The sequence below is a fragment of the Primulina huaijiensis genome, chromosome 13, assembly GCF_012295235.1.
Source record: "Primulina huaijiensis isolate GDHJ02 chromosome 13, ASM1229523v2, whole genome shotgun sequence".
In the NCBI taxonomy this organism is placed as follows: domain Eukaryota; kingdom Viridiplantae; phylum Streptophyta; class Magnoliopsida; order Lamiales; family Gesneriaceae; genus Primulina; species Primulina huaijiensis.
In genome coordinates this window covers 11,453,880-11,475,316 of record NC_133318.1, presented here as the reverse complement: position 1 = coordinate 11,475,316, position 21,437 = coordinate 11,453,880, and positions in this window count along the sequence as shown.

The window sequence follows — 21,437 nt, the reverse complement described above, 5'->3', positions numbered from 1 at the left end:
AATATTTTCTCAAAACTGTCTCTACAGTTCATTTGACTTAGAAGTGAGCATATTACACTTTAGCTTGCATAATATGGTCCCACTATCTTGCACGCTTTGTCAGTAAAGCAAGACTGACATTAGTGTGTATGCTATCCGAACTTAGAACAATTTTCCCAGCCAATCTTGAAGATTAGTGTTCGGTTAGCTTGTTTTATTAACAGATATGAATTATGTAACGAAATCATAAATATACTGATATGGAAACAGAATAAACGTTACTGACTATTTTAAAATATTTTGTAAGACGTAAAATATGGACTTTTTTTTTTACGAATTGCCTCCCACTATTTTGACATTTTCACCACCCTCTGATGAAAAACGAGAAATCCAATTTCCTTAGTGAGTACACAAGGCCCAATTGCGAAATTATGATCCCGAATAATATCAGCCAATCATAACTTCCAAAAGGTAGAGCCCAATTGCAACTCTTTGCAACCCTTACGTAATTTTGCCTCACGTTTGAGGAGGGTCCAATAATATGATCCCCTTTTCTCTTCACGTGTCGAGCCCGGCCCATCAATGTTGAACCTTAATGGACGGTCGCCATGAGATCCCCCAATAATATGAGCTGAAGTCATGGGAGTTCCACGTAGTTCACATCAAATATGTCAGTGGAAGTCACAGCTTTCCGGCGTCCAGGCCTCCCCAATAATATGAGCCAGACACTGACCGCGGGTAGCGTCATCATGCAACCACCGTTGATGGAAGGCAAGGAATTATTAAACTTTCTTTTAATGGGCTTGATTTAAATTTTGGATGTCATCCAAAATGAGGGATTTTAATTTTAAAAATTTGTCTCATCATTAATTTTAAAACTCGTGCCATGACTGTTTGTATGATTGCCGGATTCATGCAACTCTTGTTATTATATTAATAATAACGCACATACTGATTATTTATAATATATCACATACATCATAAATAATAATAAAGGATGATCGATAACCGAGAGCTAATTGATCCGTACGAGCCACATACGGATCCATGTCCATAACCTAGGGAAATTCAGGGATGCAAATGCAACTATTACATAAGCTTCCAAAATTTACATGTCTTCGATCTTCAAAACTCTTTTCGAGGATCTCGGTCCCACCGTCTTCAAATCATGATCTCCCACTAATTCTAATATTTACATTAAATATCCATGGCACATTGGGATACAAATTTAGGGGGTGGGAACGGACCATAAACCAGATCCACTTTTAATTATCAAATAATCAAAAATTACAACATGTAAAAACCTAACATACACCTAGCACATTGGTCATGGCTCTCGATCATCCTTTTAACATATAATATCATATATTATATAAATCCGATAATATCACATATTATCAACAAATCGTGTATCTCGTAAATTATCACTAACCGTCATAATTATCAAATTAAATAAACATTTTTATTTAATTTCAAATAATTAAATTTCTTGTAAAACACTTTTTACCATAAATAATTAAAATCATATTTCAATTATTTATTTTGTAAGAAATTGATTTTATAAAAATTATTCTAGGGGTAAAATCGTCCGTATTTTCATAAAATATCAATTTAACCCAAAATTTTAAAAAATCAAAAAAACGCCCCCGGGCCCAAACAATTCAAGCCCACGACCCAGCGCGGTGCCCGAGACGTTCCCGGGCACCCGCCCGCTTCCCGATCCGATCGAGCGCTGGCAGGCGCGCTGTGCGCTGGCCGCGCGCACAGGCGCGCAGACCCATACGCGCGCCGCGCGCCCGCTGGGCGCCTGCCGTGCGGCGCCGTGCGCGCGCGGTACGCGCCTGTCATGCGGCGCCTGCGCGCGCGCGCCGTGCAGCCCGCCGCGCGGCTGCCCGGAACAGTTCCGGGCAGACCCAAATTTTTTTTATTTTTTTAATTTTAGAAACAGATTTTTCAAAAATAATTTTTAGAGGCGTTTTTCATAAAAATTCTTACGCGGTTAGAAATAATAAACTCAACACAATTTAATTAAAACACACGATTGAGAATAACCTGGCTCTGATACCACTGTTGGAACATCGTATTCTCGCACCCAAGACGCAGCGGAAGTTTAAAAAATTTTTTCTTGGATGTCGTGTGTTTAAAATCATCCATAGGGTGTATAGAATTATACCTTTGCGTTCTTAACGCTAGGACTCCAAACTATTCCGGTTTGTAGGCGGATATAGCCCTTCTTGTAAATCCCTACGAACGGCTCTTCTCCTTTGATCGCCTAATTAGGTCCACGATCGAAAACTGTTTTCCTCGTTTGGTTTGCACTAGAAAATCCAAACGATTTTGCGTTGAGAATGTGCACTCCGAATTTCCAAAATCCGGTGACGGTGTATCGTCGGCGAAGCGGTGGAAGGACACAAGGTGGCCAAATTTCTCTACTAGAAACTCATGGTGGCCGAGACCTTCAAGAAGAAAAATTGGAGAGGATTCTTGAATAAATCTTATTTATTCTTAATCCATAATTAGCATGATCATTATTGATTCTTAATCAATAATTTAAGTAAATCCAATTTTCTTATTTGGGAAAAAATTTCTTCCCCAATTTTGTGATGGCCGAGAGTTGGCTTTATGTAAAACATGGATTTTTCCTTCCTTTTTTTTTTTCATTCTTAACAACCATTATAGATTCTTAATCCATAATCAAACAAATCTAATTTGCTCTTAGTTGCCAAATTGCCTTCCAATTCCCTTGTATGGCCGTGAGTCCACTTTTTTCAATTGGGAAGGAATTTAATGAATTTATGAAAAAAAATCTCTCAATTGAATTATGCCCTCTGATGGTATATTTATAGAGTGAGACTCCTAATCTAATTAAGAGTCCCTCTTCCACAAAGACTCTATATTTTCATTATAATTAAATTCCCATATAATTAATATATAATGTATTTATTAACATTTAATAACACATGATATAATAATATCATATACACATATTTTATATCACCGTATAAAATATGTACATGTATATGTATATTAAATTAAATAACCATTATTTAATTTATAAATTAACTCCTTAGTTAATTTAATTCTAGACTCCTCTAAAATATTTATGGGAATTTGTGAATGTTAGTAGTCACCACTACTATCACAATAATTTAATTAGTAAATTCTCAATTCACTAAATAAATGATTAAGAACTCATTATAACCACGATCGACGATCCGAGAGCGCCGATGTATCGAGGATACAAGTCTTGTTCATATAATGAAAATCGAAAATTTCGAAGATCAAGATTTTCACTTACCATAATGGGCAGCTGCCAGTTTTAGTGAACTCCTTCACAAAACAGACAGTTCCACTCTCTTTCCTTATTTAGCAATCATGCTAACTTCCATTTCTTCCCTCCTATGGAATCAGCTCATAAACTCCTTTATAAGCTTCCTGTTTGATATCCATCAAACTATAGTCGCCAAATTCCAACTCCTTGAAATTTGACTATCTCAACGGGAACACATAATTCGATACTTGTGTGACCCTCAATGGTTCATGGATACAGTTAGCCGTGGGTTCACATCTCCATGTGATTCAGAATAACATTTATTCTTATTCGGGCTTACCCTAGTTAGCCCCATTCTTTTCATCAACACCTTGATCAAGAATGTCAGAACTCATTTCTGATTGCACCCATCGGATCATGGTAAGAGCGTCTAGTAGCATCGCCCCATGATCCCCTAGGTATCACTGATAGTGCCTGCAAGAACCTTTAGTCATGGTTAGCGTACAGTACAGTCCCTTCAACACATATATCCCGATCGAATCTGCAACCATTGGTAGATCGAGAGTTGCATATGAATTCGATAACGATGCGATTTATCTTTGAGTACTAATAGTGGCATGGTATGTGCAACTAGGAAAACACCTTTCCCTAAAGCACATTTCTTGCTCTGGCCAGAGACTCCTTGCACTATTAACTCATCAGATCACATAGGATATCTTCACCCGTAGACGAACGGTGAATCCCCGACTACAATGCATTTGCTCCTACGTATTTCGAAACTACACCCAACCTCGCCACCTGATGACCCTCGATGGAGTCGGTAAACGGATCAAAGTGCATGCTAGTACGTATAGCCCCTACATTGTCCTGGGTCAAAGGACTAATGGTGTACAACCATAACTGCGGACTATTCCACTCGATAAGTGAGAACCACTTGGACAGTCCGAGGGAGGGTTGCTCAGTGCATCATCATATGATCACCCATCTGTATGAATGGACATCTCCATGCCCTTGCCAATGAAACATGGCGTTTACATCACAGATGCTAGTCTCGAGCTCGAGCGACCTTATCCTTGTTTTAGGCGGCTGATTCGACTAGGAACCTGTTTAGAATATACGGTACACTTCCTAATGAGTTTCCTGATCTTACGTTGCGACGCAGACCTCATGGTACCTATTGTATATTCAAGGACTTTATCTATGCAGCTTGCATGGGTATACAGATAAAGTACAATGCCATAATCGAACGAAATCGTAAAATATTATTAAAATAAAGATTGTTTTACATTACAGTCAATAACAGTCCTAGCCACAAGTTGGCTTGCCGGGCACCTACTCTAACATATAGATGGTCTGGAGGGACAGCACGGTCGCTGGAAGTCTGTGCGATTTTCTTCCTTGCATGCGTGTAGGCTGTAGGGTTCGAGCTTATGGTTTTAAGTCAGGGGCTGGGTTGGAGGCTCTTGGCTATGCTTTAGGCAGTCTCTAAGGGTCCTAGGATGAGTCTTGTTAGGATGGTTCATGGCCTGGAGTGGCAGCTAGGTTGCTGGAAACAGAAACACGTTGCTGTACAGAAGTGGGTCTCGTGGAAAGCTGTAGGTGTTCGGCCTTATGGATTCAGTCAGGGGCTGGTCTAGGGCTTGTGGCTACAGTTTGGGACATGTCTTAGGGTCCTAGGATGAGTCTTGTGGTGGTGGTTCCTGGGCTGGATGGTCGGGTAGAGCGCTGGAACCAGAAACTCGAGAGCTGCACAGAAATTGGCCTCACATGAGGGGCTGTCCTGTTTCTGATTTTTTTGGGGCTTAGGCGCTGGTCCTGAGTAAAAAGGGGCTTAACCATGGTCTTATGTTATGTCTAAGGGTCGAGTCTAGGGCTTGGTTCGGGTTCGATTCGAGTCGTTTTAAGCGTGACGTCGTTAGAAACGCATATGAGTCGTAGCGCGTTTCCTTGGGACAGCTTTGTTTTCTATGGATAGTAGGTTGTTGTAAGTTGGTTCGATCATTGTTTGGAGATATTTTAGGCTTTCTTACAGTAGGTTAGAGTGTTGGATAAGTAGGTTTGAGTCCCGAGTCGTTCGGTGAGTCGTAGGCTATTTTAATTAATTCGGGAATCGCATGGGTACGTTTTGGTTTTTTGTGCTAAGTTTAGTTATCTAAATTCTAAGGCTATGGCAGCATGTCCAGGGTGTTCCAACGAAGTTCACGATGTTTGTAATTATGTATCACGTGCAAAATAATTATTTTTGAGCTATACGATTTGTCTTGTGGCCAAAATTATGTTACGGGATTGGAAACCGGTAAAATATGACCGGGGACCCTTCCACCCGGTAAATTATGACCGGAGATTTATGTATGTGAGAGTGGACATCTAGTCGAAAGGATGTGGTGATCCTTGCCGGCCCAGTACTGCGGTTTAGTTTGATCAAACGATTTATGTGTATGGGCCACTTGCATTGAACAGAACTCTACGCAAAATTATTTATGTATATGATTATGCATAACAAGTATGAAAATATGATTTTATGATTTTTATGAAATTGTTTATGCGAGTAAGTCACGTTATACATATTTATTCTTATAATATTTTATGTACAAGCTAAGTTTAAATTGCATGGATTTTTATTACGTATTATTCGTTATTTACGGTTTATGCATGCTGAGTCATTAGTCTCACTAGACTTGATCGATGCAGATGATGTAGTTGAGGAGACAGGAGGGCGTGGCCAATGAGCAGGCTCGGGCCAGTGGCAGGGCAAACCCGAGGACATTTTAGTTTAAGTTATATTATTACGCACGTTCTTTTAAATTATTTACTCTAACTTTTGATTTATTAGGATTGGTGATAAGCAAATTAAATTTAAAATTTGTTAGACTATTTTTAAATTTAATTAGTATATTTTTTTTGATTTTAGTATTAATTGGATGTTGGTGTGATTTATTTTAAATGATGGAGTTTTGATATTAATTTTATTTTAATATGAGTGGTGACCGTTAATTTATTTTAAGAGCTATACTTTTAATAAATCATTTAATAAGAAAATTTTTAATTTTTCCGCACATGTTAAAGTATTAGTATGTTAAGATACGGTTCGTCATAGTAATCATGCACGAATACTCAATAGCTTGATTTAAACCGAATTTTTGCAATTATTCTCATCATTGGCCAACCAATTTTTTTTTCCTCTTTTACGAATTGACATATTAAATTTACAAAAAAATTTAAAAAACCCCCCCCCCCCCCCGCTCAAATTTAAAACTTACATTGTTCTCGATGTATATAAAAATTACAAATAAGAAAACATATACCTACAACGACGAGCGTTAGAACTCGTCGCTCTCCTCATCATCTTCTTCCATGTGGTTTTTTTCAACTCCGAACTATCATCTTCCGTTCCTACAAAACTAACAAAAATTAAAGAACGTTAAAACTAAAATTTACGGGTTGCCTTTCTTACAACACTTTGTTTAAAGTCGTTATCCTGACTATCCCCTTATATACAAGGTGGATCATGTAGTTTTGTGGTGTCACCTACTGTCATAACACAACTATCTCCTTCATTATTTCCATCAGTAATTGATAGGAGTTCAATTCCTTTGACATCATCAAAGGCTCTATCCCTAGCATGAATGTCTTTACGTAACTAAGGTGCTACTCTAGTTTTCTCAATAACATCCAATGATAATAACCAAGTTAGAGGTATGCATGAATCAGCTAGCATAGTATGTTCCAGTACTTTTGCACTTGAATCGAGTTTAGGAGAAAAGAATATCACAATTGAACGTTTTAAACACAACTTGCTCCTCATTCAACCTAAATGTCAATTCTTTATTTCCACATAAACTAATGCCCTACTAGATGCCAAGAATGGACAACCCGATATTAAAGGTGCTTCACAACCATCATCCATATCAAGAATCACAAAATCAAGAGGAAAAATAAATATATCACCCTTCATCACATTTTCCACTATTTCCTTGGGGTATTTAATTGATCTATCAGCCAATTTAAGGGACATCGTGTGGGTTCAATTTCTTTTATACCCAATTTATTCGTAAGTGAATAAGACATTATGTAAGGTCCAAAATACGATTATGTAATCCAACTGCATGCAAATATAGGAAAAATAGGAAACGATTAATTAAATAGTTTTAATGGCATGAAATAATTATGATATGCATGATTTCATATTTAAAAATAGGGCTTACTGTTAGAATGCATAAAACTGTATTTTTAAAGGTTATTCGAGACGCGATCGAGGAACGGAGACCAATGACTGAAAAAGAAAAAAAATTTCTATTAAATAATTGTTTTTAATTATTTAAAATACGGTGCATGTATATGATATTTTTGAAAATGAGATGTTTTGAGGTGATGTTATACGTCGAGTCGTATTTTTAAACGGTATTCGATTTTCGACGAAAATATGAACTTTTTGAGAACTCGACTAATATTTTCACAAACTTTCCAAACAAAATATTTTTAAAATTATTAATGAGATTAATGGGCCTATTATAAATGTTAATGGGCCAAAAATTACACCACTTGTTTTATATCAAAATAAAAGCCTAAAAACCATACCCATAACCCTCAAACTCACGCCCACCCCTCATAAAGATTACAAGGACTCTCTCCTCCCCCAAAACACACACACCACACGTAATTTTGGAAGGGAAAGCCCCGGTTCTTGGAAGGGGTTTCAGCCTAGGTTTCTACGTCGTCGTTCTTCGCATCGCCAACTCGTTTTCGTGTGTAATATACGCAAAAGCACGCTTTAATCTCTTTTTTCTCATCCATCACACCATAATATTGATTTGAAGCATGTTTGCATGAAAAAATATGTTCACCATGTATTTATTTAGTTTTTGACATGCCATGATCAAGAATTTGTGTTGGAGTGATTTAAAACTTATGTATATGTTGCATAAATGGGTTGCTATCCTAGGACAATAAAAAAAGACAAGTTTAAGAGGGCTTAAGGGCCTAGAAAAGCGAAAAAAGGGCTGAACAGGTTGGGAGGAAGCTTGCACGAAAATATGGAAGTTTCATGAGTTAGGGTTCGGCTAGCGGGAAATCAAGAGTGCGACTCGACCAGGGCTTGACCAGGGCTCGAGCTGGACGTGGTTGTGTGTGAGGAAGAGTCCTAGCATGAATAGGACTGACACACATCGGCTAGGGAAGAGTCCTTGAAAATTAAGACTCTTCCCATGCGATCCAATGACAGCTGCTGTGCGAAGGGTCATGGCTTGGCCATGGGGTCCAGGCTAGGTCTGACATGGTCCAGTGAGGGTTAGGAGGGTGAGGGCTCGGTCGTGGCTCGGGTAGAAGGGTCCTCGTTGAGTTGCAGTGTTATATTGCATGTTGCGGCCGCGGCTCACATGCAGAAATTGAAACGTCCTGCCCTTTTTATTGCTTTAAAAGTATTAGGAATTTTTTTTTTTTTATAAACACTCAATTTTCGGCCATGTACTCAATCCTCATGAAAATATTAAAATACTTTACCCTTTTAAAAATAAAATACCAACCACCTAGCATTTTAAAAATCAAGTGCAATAGTCATAAAATGAAATCGTCGCATGTTTACCAAACCTAAAAGCAATAAGTTTGAAAAGTATAGCCCATACTAAACCTTTCAAAAATCTTCAAAAGCATAAGTAAATAGTCTTAAAAATCTTTAATCATAAATCATGAGTCAAAAGTCATAATGCGGAATAATAGAAGAGTTGGTCCTCGGGTTGTGTGCGCCTTCAGTCCAGTCAGATCATCCGTCAAGACCCCTCTCAAACTCACCTGCATCCATCACACCTAGTGAGTCTAAATACTCAACACACCATAATCGTTATAACAAATAATACGTATAAAACCACATGCAACAGTGAAAATACTTTTAGGTAAAAATAACATTTCATGACATGCATAAATAAATCTTAATCTTTTTTATTTTTCCTTATCATGACATAAAACATTTAACATGATCATAAACATTTTCCTTTTCCCTTTTCCTTTTTCTTTTCTTTTGTTGAATTCAGATCGTTAATTGTGACTTTCCTGATCATGATCATAAGAGTTGATGGATCCATCTACATGTAACCAAAGTACTGGGCGGCGGGGGACACCAGAAACACTTTCACCGGTCAACTGGGCCCTGGCCTATAATTATTCGAATAGAAATACGATCGTCGGGGTTCCCTCTGGGGTCTTTTCCCATAAATGGGCTCCCTCTGGGGCCTTTTCCCCTCACGATATTCCCATTCTTACCGTTACCACATAACCGTTACCACATATTCGAAATGATGAAAATACGATCGTTGGGCTCCCACTGGGACCATAGCCCTCACATCTCCAACATTATCGAATTAGTCACAATTACTTCACTTCTTTCAACTTTTATATTCTCATCACTTTATAAAAAAATCATGCATAACATAACATTTTGTTTTTGAAACCAAGCATGCAACATGTCTTTTAAATGTTTTCTTTAAATCATAAAAATCCCATGAACATTTAAAAATCATAATTAAATCATGAACATTTCATAAACATTTAAAAATAATCATGATATCATAAAAATAGCATTTAGGGCACTTCCATGAAGATTACTAATTTCTAGGTGTAAAAAGACCGTTTTACCCCTAGACGTAAAATTTCTCGAATTTGACTTTTTCTTTAATTAATTGACTTTAACATGTCCCAAATAATTATTTAAACCTAAATTAATTTTCTCATAATTTTATTTAGCTTAAAAATTAGACTTCCTCATTTATCATTAATTAATTGTTTTGACGGTGTTTTAATCTCGAAAAATCCCAAACTTTAATATAAAATTCCTAAATTCTAAATTTAGTCTTTTTATATTATTTTAGCCCTTATGGACCACGACTCGACCCCCGTGAGCCGTTTTCCAATTTTCTTTATTTTAAAAACCCTAATTGACACCTAAACTTCGACCCCGAGCCAACTTTCGATTTTCACGAGTTTCCCCCAAACCATGTCAAACAAAAACTGGACCAACAACCCAAAGTACCCTACTGGACCCTAAGTTTGCCAAGACATCAACCCAAAAACCAAAAACGAAAGCTGGAAGTTGCCCCATGCTACAGCCGAGAATCCTTAGTGCATAAGGACTCTAACTTTGTGAGCCTAGGGCTCTAGCCTTTGACCCAACCCATGAACCAGCATGCCGTGCACCCACCTAGGACCCTTAACCCTTGACTTAGCCCATGTCGTGCCCCTTAAACCGAACCTTGACTCCCTGCGTGCTGCTGCACTAGAGTTGCGCAGCACGCACCCCTCGGCTAGGACTCCTTCCCCAGCCCTCAACTTCGAGTCATAGCATGGATAGGACTCTCCCTCGATTCCCTTATAACCGTGGCTAGTCCTGGTCCTAGCCGAACCAAGCCAAGCCTCCAAGACATGACAACCGAACCCCACGACCCCGTGACAGCAAAAATCGGTTTCAGCTTGATCCTTTGGTGATAGCCGTGAGTTTGGTGTGTGTTCTAGGGCCTTAAATCATGTATAAACCTTGCTTGATCAAACCTAACATCATGGCAGCCCCTTAATCACAATAAAACATGAATTTGGATTTAAAAACCATGATTTACACAACACATATGCATGAAAAACGAAATATAATCAAGTGTTCTTTGTTTATTCATGCACAATCATTTATAATAACTACTATGGTGTGAAAGACGAGAAAAAGAAGAATTATGGCGTGCTTTTGTGTATTATAAGCTCGAATAATCGTTGACGACGAAGAACGGAACGAAACCTAGGCTATCTTCTCCTTGAGCCCCTTCGAATTTTTCTTCCCAAAGCTAGGATGTGTAGTGCCATGTGTGTGGTGTCTTGGGAGAGAGTTTATGAATTTTAAAAGTGGGTGGCCGATTGTTGTGATGCTAGGAGTGTAGGGTTTTGGTGATTAAAAACTTTTAAATAGCCAATTAATTTGCTAACTAGGTTAGGCCTATTAAGCCAATTAAATTAAGCCCACTAGTCTCTTTAGGATTTAAATAAAATATTAACAAAGTTTTTTGTTAAAGTAAATTTATGAATTTATTAGCCTGGTTGTCAAAAAGCTCGTATTTTAGTTGAAAAACCAACACCGATAAAATTTACGTCCTATCATATAAAATCACCTCAAAACCCCTTATTTTAAAAAATACTAAAAAGCAACACTCATATTTTAAATAATTAAAAATAATTATTTAATAAAAATATTTTACGTTTTTCAGCCTTCGGTCCCCGTTCCTCGATCGTCACTTGAATAATTCCTTAAAAATACAATTTTATGCATGATGACAATAAAAATCTCAATTAGCGTATAAACAAGTATGTCACATAATTAATTAGCAATTAAATCAGTTAGTCACTCGTTTTCCATTATTTCCTAGATTCGCATGTAGTTGGTTTACGTCGTCTTAATTTTGGACCTTACAATTCCTCCCCCCTTAAATAAAATTTCTTCCTCGAAATTAGAACTTACCGAATAGTTCTGGATAGCGACCCTTCAAGTCCCTCTCGGTTTCCCAAATAGCTTCCTCTTCCGAGTAATTCAGCCACTTGACCTTGACCATTGGAATGACCTTGTTTCGCAATCTTCTTTCTTGCCTTGCTAATATCTGGACAGGTCTTTCTTCATATGTCATATTTGGGGTTAATTGAAGAGGTTCATAATTAAGCACATGTGACGAATTCGACATGTACTTCCGCAACATTGAAATGTGGAGCACATTGTGAACTCCTACAAGAGCTGGTGGCAATGCCACTTTATAAGCTAGTGTACCAATCCTCTCCAAAATCTCAAACGGACCAATAAATCTTGGACTAAGCTTTCCTTTCTTGCCGAAGCGCATAACACCCTTCATAGGTACTATTTTCACAAATACATGGTCGCCCACTGCAAACTCTAAGTCTCTTCGTCTTTTGTCCGCATAACTCTTTTGTCGGATTTGTGCAGTCTTCATTTTATCTCGGATTTTTACTATAAGCTTGGTAGTCTCTTTAATCACGTCTGGACCAATCTCTCTTCTTTCACCAACTTCGTCCCAATGAATAGGAGATCTACATTTCCTTCCGTAAAGTGCCTCAAAAGGAGCCATCCCGATTGACGATTGGAAACTATTATTATATGTGAATTCCACTAGAGGTAACTTTGGTTCCCAACTGCCTTGGAAATCAATAACACATGCTCGAAGTAGATCTTCCAAAATCTGTATAACTCTTTCTGACTGTCCATCGGTTTGAGGATGAAATGCTGTACTGAATAATAACTTGGTCCCCATCGCTGTATGTAGACTTTTCCAAAATGATGACGTGAATCTCGGATCTCTGTCAGAAACGATAGACACTTGAATCCCATGCAGACGAACTATCTCCCGAATATATAACTCCGCATACTGAATCATGGTGAATGTTGTCTTAATAGGTAGGAAATGCGCTGATTTAGTAAGACGATCGACTATCACCCATGTAGCATTGAATCCCTTAACTGTCTTTGGCAATCCCACAACAAAGTCCATGGTGACATTTTCCCATGTCCACTCGGGAATAGGGAGTGGCTTCAATTTCCCTGCTGGTCTTTGATGCTCCGCTTTAACTTGTTGGCAAGTCAAACACTCGGATACAAACTTCAGAATGTCTCTCTTCATGCCTGGCCACTAATATAGCAACTGAAAATCTTTGTACATTTTCGTGCTCCCCGGGTGAATGGAATAAGGTGTGTTATGAGCTTCCTACATAATAAGGCCTCTCAAAGAATCGTCACTAGGAACCCATAACCGATCTCGATAACGAACTATACCATCCACCTCTGAATATAATTTCCGACCCTTGGCTTCATCTCTAGCTCACCACTTTTGTAACTGTTCATCAGTGGACTGCCCATCACGAATTTTATCTCTCAAGTTCGACTGTACCGATAATGTGGCAAGATTAGGTGCCTCGCCCCAAGCATACACTGTCAGCTCAAACCGCTGTATCTCGAACTGCAACGGTCTTTGGAGTGATAGATGAGTGATAACTGCTGCTTTTCTACTCAGTGCGTCTGCCACTACATTAGCTTTTCTCGGATGGTAGCTAATGTCACAATCATAATCTTTTACTAGCTCAAGCCATCTGCGCTGTCTCATATTCAGCTCCTTTTGGGTGAAGAAGTATTTCAAACTTTTATGATCGGTGAATATCTTACATTTCTTCCCATAAAAGTAGTGTCTCCAAATTTTCAAGCAAAAACTACTGCTGCAAGCTCAAGATCATGAGTGGGGTAGTTTTTCTCGTGAATCTTCAACTGTCTCGACGCATAGGCTATAACTCGGTCATTTTGCATCAGAACTGCGCCCAATCAAAGTTTAGAAGCGTCGGTATAAAGAACATAATCCCCTTGCCCCGATAGCATAGATAACACTGGTGCTGAAATCAAGACTTGCTTTAACTTGTCAAAATTGTCTTGACACTCGGATCCCCAAATAAATTTCGCATTCTTCTTAGTCAAGGATGTAAATGGTACTGCAATGGATAAGAATCTCTTGATGAATTTACGATAATAGCCGGCAAGTCCCAAGAAACTGTGAATCTCGGTGACACTCTTCGGTACTGGCCACTCTTTCACTGCCTCGACTTTGCTTGGATCAACTTCAACGCCATTACGAGAAATGATGTGGCCTAAGAATGCCACTCTATCGAGCCAAAACTCGCACTTGCTGAATTTTGCATATAGCTTCCTGTCTTATAGTACTTGTAGTGTTGTCCTCAAATGATGACTATGCTCCTCTTTGTTCTTCGAATAATTCAATATATCATCAATGAAGACAATAATAAACTGGTCCAGATACGGCTGAAATACGCAATTCATGAGATCCATGAAGATCGCTGGTGCATTAGTCAGACCGAATGGCATGACCATAGACTCGTAGTGCCCATATCTAGTACGAAATGCTGTCGTGTGCACATCAGACTCTTTCACTTTTAATTGATGGTATCCAGATCGCAGGTCAATCTTAGATAATATCGATGCTCCTTGCAACTGATCAAATAAATCTTCGATTCTTGGCAGTAGATACTTATTTTTGATTGTAACCCAATTAAGCTCACGATAATCGATACAAAGACGCATACTACCATCTTTCTTGTTCACAAATAATACCGGAGCGCCCCATGGAGAGTAACTAGAGCGAATGAAACCCTTGTCTAGCAATTCTTGGATTTGATCTTTTAGCTCTTTCATTTCGGCGGGTGCTAGACGATAAGGTGCTTTAGATATAGGAACAGTGCCCGGCATAAGATCAATATGGAATTCCACTTCACGGTCAGGTGGAATACCAGAAACGTCCTCGGGAAAGACGCTAGGAAAATCCCTCACAATATCAACATCTTCTAATTTATGACTGATAGATTCCTGTGCGGTAGTGACACATGATAGATAAGCTTGGCATCCATGCTTAATAAGCTTCCTCGCACATAGACAAGAGATAATGTGCGGCATTTGCTTGTTTCTTGCCGCCTCGAAGACAAAAGATTTACCACTAGGTAGCCTAATAGATACCGATCGCTGACGGAAATCAATCGAAGCTCCATTCGCTGATAGCCAATCCATCCCAAGTATAATATCGAATTCGGGCATAGGAAGTACAATAAGATCTGCTCGCACAACATCCTTGAATAAACGAAGCTCCAGATTCTTGACAATCTTAGACGTGAGCATTTGATCATCGGATGAAATTGAAACTTTGAAACCCAGACCCATATCTTGAGGAATAATATTCAGTCTTTTGATGAAGGTGTAGCTCCTGAATCTAGCAACGCATAGGTAACTACACCTAGAATGATGATCCTCCATGCGGTGAAAGATGTCTTATAAATCTTTTCGTGTTGAAGCTTAAGGATTTACTATTATTAATTTCCCAAAGTTAGGTGGAGATTGCGTGTTGAACTTAAGAATTTCTGAAAAAATTGTGTTTTAGCCTTTCAATTTTTTTCGAATTTTTGCACTATAGTCCCCAAAATTTCGAATAATTGCAATTTGGCCTTTATAATTTTCGGAAATTTCCATCGTAGTCCTTTAGAATTTCGAAAATTTCATTTTGGTCCTTAAGAATTTGGTAATTGCATTAAAGCTCCTTATCTTTTGGTTAATTGCGTTTTGGTCCCTTAATTATCGAAAATTACAATTTAGACCTCAATTTTCGAAAAGTTGCCCAGTTAACCCCAATAAATTCGATACCTTCATTCAACCCCTTAGTTATGATTTCCTTTAATTTTGGCCCTAAACTTTTTATTTGGAAGCATTACATCCTTCACATAAAATAAGGCACAAAATTCAAGTCATTTTCTCTGGTTTCTAAAGTCATAACTTAAATCTAACTAAGGTAGATCATGCAACCTAATTTTCACTAGGTTAAATCTTGTTCCCAAACCAATTCTAATAACCAATATAACATTTCATGCAATAATAAGCAATATAAAAATGCTAAATGACTAGATTACCCGTGATGAGTGTAGTGTCTGCCTCTTCCTCTGCTTCCTCGGCATTCATAACATAAGCTCGAGCCGTAGTAGCTGTTTTCCTCTTGGGGCATTCAATAGCTTTGTGTCTATCCTCCTTGCAGTAGAAACATTTAAATGATCCCCATTCACATTTTCCAAGATGTAGACGGTTGCACACTTTGCATGGTTGCCTCTCGGCAGGCTTCGGTGCTCCAGGATTTTGTGGCTTTGGTCGAGCTGGCTTCTTGACTGGACCTTGGGGCTTTTGAGGCCCTTGCGGTCTAGGAGGACCCATATTTGGCTTCTTATTTGGCTGATTGTTATTCTGATAGTGCTTCCTCTTGCACTGAATCTCAAAATCAATGTCCTTCAAAGACTGCTCAGCCTGATATGCATAAGTAACTGCGGTAGCATAATTCCAGGACGCATCATCATAACTTTATCCCAAATGGTAGGTCGTAGTCCGTCCATGAAACGTCCTGCCTTTTTTATTGCTTTAAAAGTACTAGGAAATTTTTTTTTTTTTATAAACACCCAATTTTCGGCCATGTACTCAAACCCCATGAAAATCTTAAAATACTTTAACCTTTTAAAAATAAAATACCAACCACCTAGCATTTTAAAAATCAAGTGCAATAGTCATAAAATGAAATCGTCGCATGTTTACCAAACCTAAAAGCAATAAGTTTGAAAGTATATCCCATACTAAACCTCTCAAAAATCTCTCAAAAGCATAAGTAAATAGTCTTGAAAATCTTTAATCATAAATCATGAGTCAAAAGTCATAATGCGGAATAATAGAAGCGTTGGTCCTCGGTTGCGTGCGCCTTCAGTCCAGTCAGATCATCCGTCAAGACCTCCCTCAAACTCACCTGCATCCATCACACCTAGTGACTCTAAAGACTCAACACACTATAATCTTTATAACAAATAATACGTATAAAACCACATGCAACAGTGGAAATACTTTTAGGTAAAAATAACATTTCATGACATGCATAAATAAATCTTAATCTTTTCTCTTTTTCCTTATCATGACATAAAATATTTAACATGATCATAAACATTTTCTTTTTCCCTTTTACTTTTCCTTTTCTTTTGTTGAATTCAGATCGTTAATTGTGACTTTACTGATCATGATCATAAGAGTCGATGGATCCATCTACACTTAACCACAGTACTGGGCGGCGAGGGACACCAGCAGCACTATCATGGGTCAACTGGGCCCTGACCTATCATTTTTCGAATAGAAATACGATCGTCGGGGTTCCCTCTGGGGACTTTTCCCATAAATGGGCTCCCTCTGGGGCCTTTTCCCCTCACGATATTCTCATTCTTACCGTTACCACAAATCCGTTACCACATAACCATTACCACATATTCGAACTGATGAAAATACGATCGTTGGGCTCCCACTGGGACCATAACCCTCACGACATCTCTAACATTATCGAATTAGTCACAATATCTTCACTTCCTTCAACATTTATATTCTCATCACTTTATAAAAAAATCATGCATAACATAACATTTTGTTTTTGAAATCAATCATGCAACATGTAATTTTAAATATCTTCTTTAAATCATAAAAATCCCATGGACATTTAAAAATCATAATTAAATCATGAACATTTCATAAACATTTAAAAATAATCATGATATCATAAAAATAGCATTTAGAGCACTTCCATGACGATTACTAATTTCTAGGTGTAAAAAGACCGTTTTACCCCTAGACGTAAAATTTCCCGAATTTGAATTTTTCTTTAATTAATTGACTCTAACATGTCCCAAATAATTATTTAAGCCTAAATTAATTTTCTCATAATTTTATTTAGCTTAAAAATTAGACTTCCTCATTTATCATTAATTAATTGTTTTGACGGTGTTTTAATCTCGAAAAATCCCAAACTTTAATATAAAATTCCTAAATTCTAAATTTAGTCTTTTTTATATTATTTTAGCCCTTTTGGACCACGACTCGACCACCGTGAGCCGTTTTCAGATTTTCTTTATTTTAAAAACCCTAATTGACACCTAAACTTCGACCCCGAGCCACCTTTCGATTTTCACGAGTTACCCCCAAACCATGTCCAACCAAAACTTGACCAACAACCCAAAGTACCCTACTGGACCCTAATTTTGCCAAGACATCAACCCAAAAACGAAAAACGAAAGCTGGAAGTTGCCCCATGCTACGGCCGAGAATCCTTAGTGCATAAGGACTCTAACTTTGTGAGCCTAGGGCTCTAGCCTTCGACCCAACCCATGAACCAGTATGACGTGCACCCACCTAGGACCCTTAAACCTTGACTTAGCCCACGCCGTGCCCCTTAAATCGAACCCTGACTCTCTGCGTGCTGCTGCACTAGAGTTGCGCAGCACGCACCCCTCGGGTAGGAGTCCTAGCATGGCTATGACTCCTTCCCCAGCCCTCAACTTCAAGTCATAGCATGGCTAGGACTCTCCCTCTACTCCCGTACAACCGTGGCTAGTCCTGGTCCTAGCCGAACCAAGCCAAACCTCCAAGACATGACAACCGAACCCCACGACCCCATGACAGCAAAAATCGGTTTCAGCTTGATCCTTTTGTGATAGCCATGAGTTTGGTGTGTGTTCTAGGGCCTTAAATCATGTATAAACCTTGCTTGATCAATCCTAACATCATGGCAGCCCCTTAATCACAATAAAACATGAATTTGGATTTAAAAACCATGCTTTACACAACACATATGCATGAAAAACGAAATATAATCAAGTGTTCTTTGTTTATTCATGCACAATGATTTATAATATCTACTATTGTGTGAAAGACGAGAAAAAGAAGAATTATACGCTCGAATAATCGTTGACGATGAAGAACAGAACAAAACCTAGGCTATCTTCTCCTTGAGCCCCTTCGAATTTTTCTTCCCAAAGCTAGGATGTGTAGTGCCGTGTGTGTGGTGTCTTGGGAGAGAGTTTATGAATTTTAAAAGTGGGTGGCCGATTGTTGTGATGATAGGAGTGTAGGGTTTTGGTGATTAAAAACTTTTGAATAGCTAATTAATTTGCTAACTAGGTTAGGCCTATTAAGCCAATTAAATTAAGCCCATTAGTCTCTTTAGGATTTAAATAAAATATTAACAAAGTTTTTTGTTAAAGTAAATTTATGAATTTATTAGCCGGGTTGTCAAAAATCTCGTATTTTAGTTGAAAAATCAACACCGATAAAATTTACGTCCCGGCATATAAAATCACCTCAAAACCCCTTATTTTCAAAAATACTAAAAAGCAACACTCATATTTTAAATAATTAAAAATAATTATTTAATAAAAACATTTTACGTTTTTCAGTCTTCGGTCCCCGTTCCTCGATCGCCACTTGAATAATTCCTTAAAAATACAATTTTATGCATGATGACAATAAAAATCTCATTTAGCGTATAAACAAGTATGTCACATAATTAATTAGCAATTAAATCAGTTAGTCACTCGTTTTTCATTATTTCCTATATTCGCATGTAGTTGGTTTACGTCGTCTTAATTTTGGATCTTACAGAAATGGTGGCGTGGGCTAGGGGTTGGTTCAAGGGGTCAGGGCTGGTCAGTAGGGTCCCTAGGTGGTTTGGTCTGGGGTTGGCTCGAGGCGGCTCTACGAATTAATAAATATGAAATTAAATCGAAAGCCTCGAATTTAAGCTAAAGAAAAATATTAGAAATTTAATTTAAGCTTAAATAATTAATTGGGATGGTCTAGAGTCAATGAAAGTAAGAAAAAATCAAAATCGAGAAATTTTATATTTCAGGGTAAAATGGTCATTTTGCACGTGAAAAATAGTAGACGCCCTGAATGCTGTAATATATGCTAAAATGTTTATTTTAAATGTTTATGAAATTATATGATGAAACATTAATGACAAAAGACATGTTGCATGCTTGGTTTAAAAGAAAAATGATTTATAGGTTCATGAATTTTTATACGTGATTAAAATATGAAAAGTTGAAGGAGGTGAAATGATTGTGACTAATACGATGATTTTGATGATAGGATGATACGTAAGGCCAAGGCTCAGTTGGCGGGTGAGAGTGTCGTTGATGTCCCCGCCGCCCAGTACTATGGTTACACGTAGATGGATCCATCGACTTTCAGCTGAAACGAAAGTCACAATTAACGACCCAAATTCAATAAAAAGAAAACGTATATGTATATGATGAAAAACAAAATGTATATGAAGAAAGGAAAAATGTTTAAATTTATGCATGTTAATGAAAAATATTTGAAGTAAAAGTATTTTCACTGTTGCTTGTGATTGTATATGTATTACTTGTTATCATGTTTAAGGTTTGCTGAGTCAATAAACTCACTAGGTGTGATCGATGCAGGTCAGCATGATGTTGATGTTAATGTTAATCAGGGACTTGATGGTTGATCTTGCTGGACTTAAGGTGCACACAACACGAGGACCAGCGCTAGTTTTTCCACACTTACTTTTATGACTTATGTTAATGATTTAAATACTTTTAATATTTTATGAATTATGATGAGTTCAGAGGTTTTTGAGAGGAAGTTAAAGTAAGGTTTGGTAAATGATTTACGAGTTTATGTTTTAAATTATTTTCTTTTGAATTTTTAAATATAGGTTGTTGTTTTGTTTTTAAAATAGTGTCAAAAATATAATATATTTATATATATAGTTTGCCGAGAGTAATGAAAAATGAAAATAAAAATTACTAGTACTTTTTAAGAAAAACGAGTAGTTAACGTTTCAGTTGGTATCAGAGCAAAGTTCCTGTAAAAGGGTTGTGCCACCGCCAGTTCCGGAAAGCTCAGTCGTCAAACCTCAAGTTTATAAGTTTAATTGCTTTACATGATTTTTATGATGATAAATGCATGTTTATATGATTTATATGCTTACATTACATATTTAAAAGCTTTTTGAGTTTAAATGTTATATATATGCTTAAAATTTGCTCATAAAGGGATTAGTATATGTTGCATGATTAGAAAACTTAGATTTAAATGCATGTTAGCTACGTTTAGAATTTGGAAAAAGTTCAGATATAATGCCTCCTAGACGCGCACCTAGTACTGATAGGCAAGTTGAGAATACTGAGGATCGTCAAGGGAATGCACCCCCACCTCCTAATGGGGATGCTGCTATTCGTGCACTGGAGGGCATGGCTCGCTTCAATAAGAAGCAGTGTCAGCAGGCTCCGAGGCCACAAAACGACGTTTATGATCAGTTCTGGAGGCTAGGCCCGAAGGAATTTTCTAGCACCACCGACGCATTTGCTGCTGAGGGTTGGATTCGATCACTTGAGGTGCACTTTCGTTACTTGAATATGGGAGATGCTAACCGTGTTAGGTTTGCTACTTATATGTTTAGAGATGATGCTTCCCTTTGGTGGGAAGGGGCGGAGCATGGGATTGATTTGGCTACACTTACCTGGGAACGATTCAAGGAAATATTCTATGAAAAAGACTTCAGTGCCGATGTACGAGGGCGCCTGAAGAGGGAGTTCTTGAGTCTCCGCCAGGGGGACACGATTGTGGCTGAATTTGTGAGGAAATGTTATAGGAGTTGTCACTTTGTGCCTCTCATTGCTAGAGATGGTACAGATAAATTAAGGCACTTCATGGATGGCCTTCAACCTACAATACGCCGCGATGTGATGATGATGGTACCGGCGGACTATGCAGCTGCCACGGCCTATGTATTCC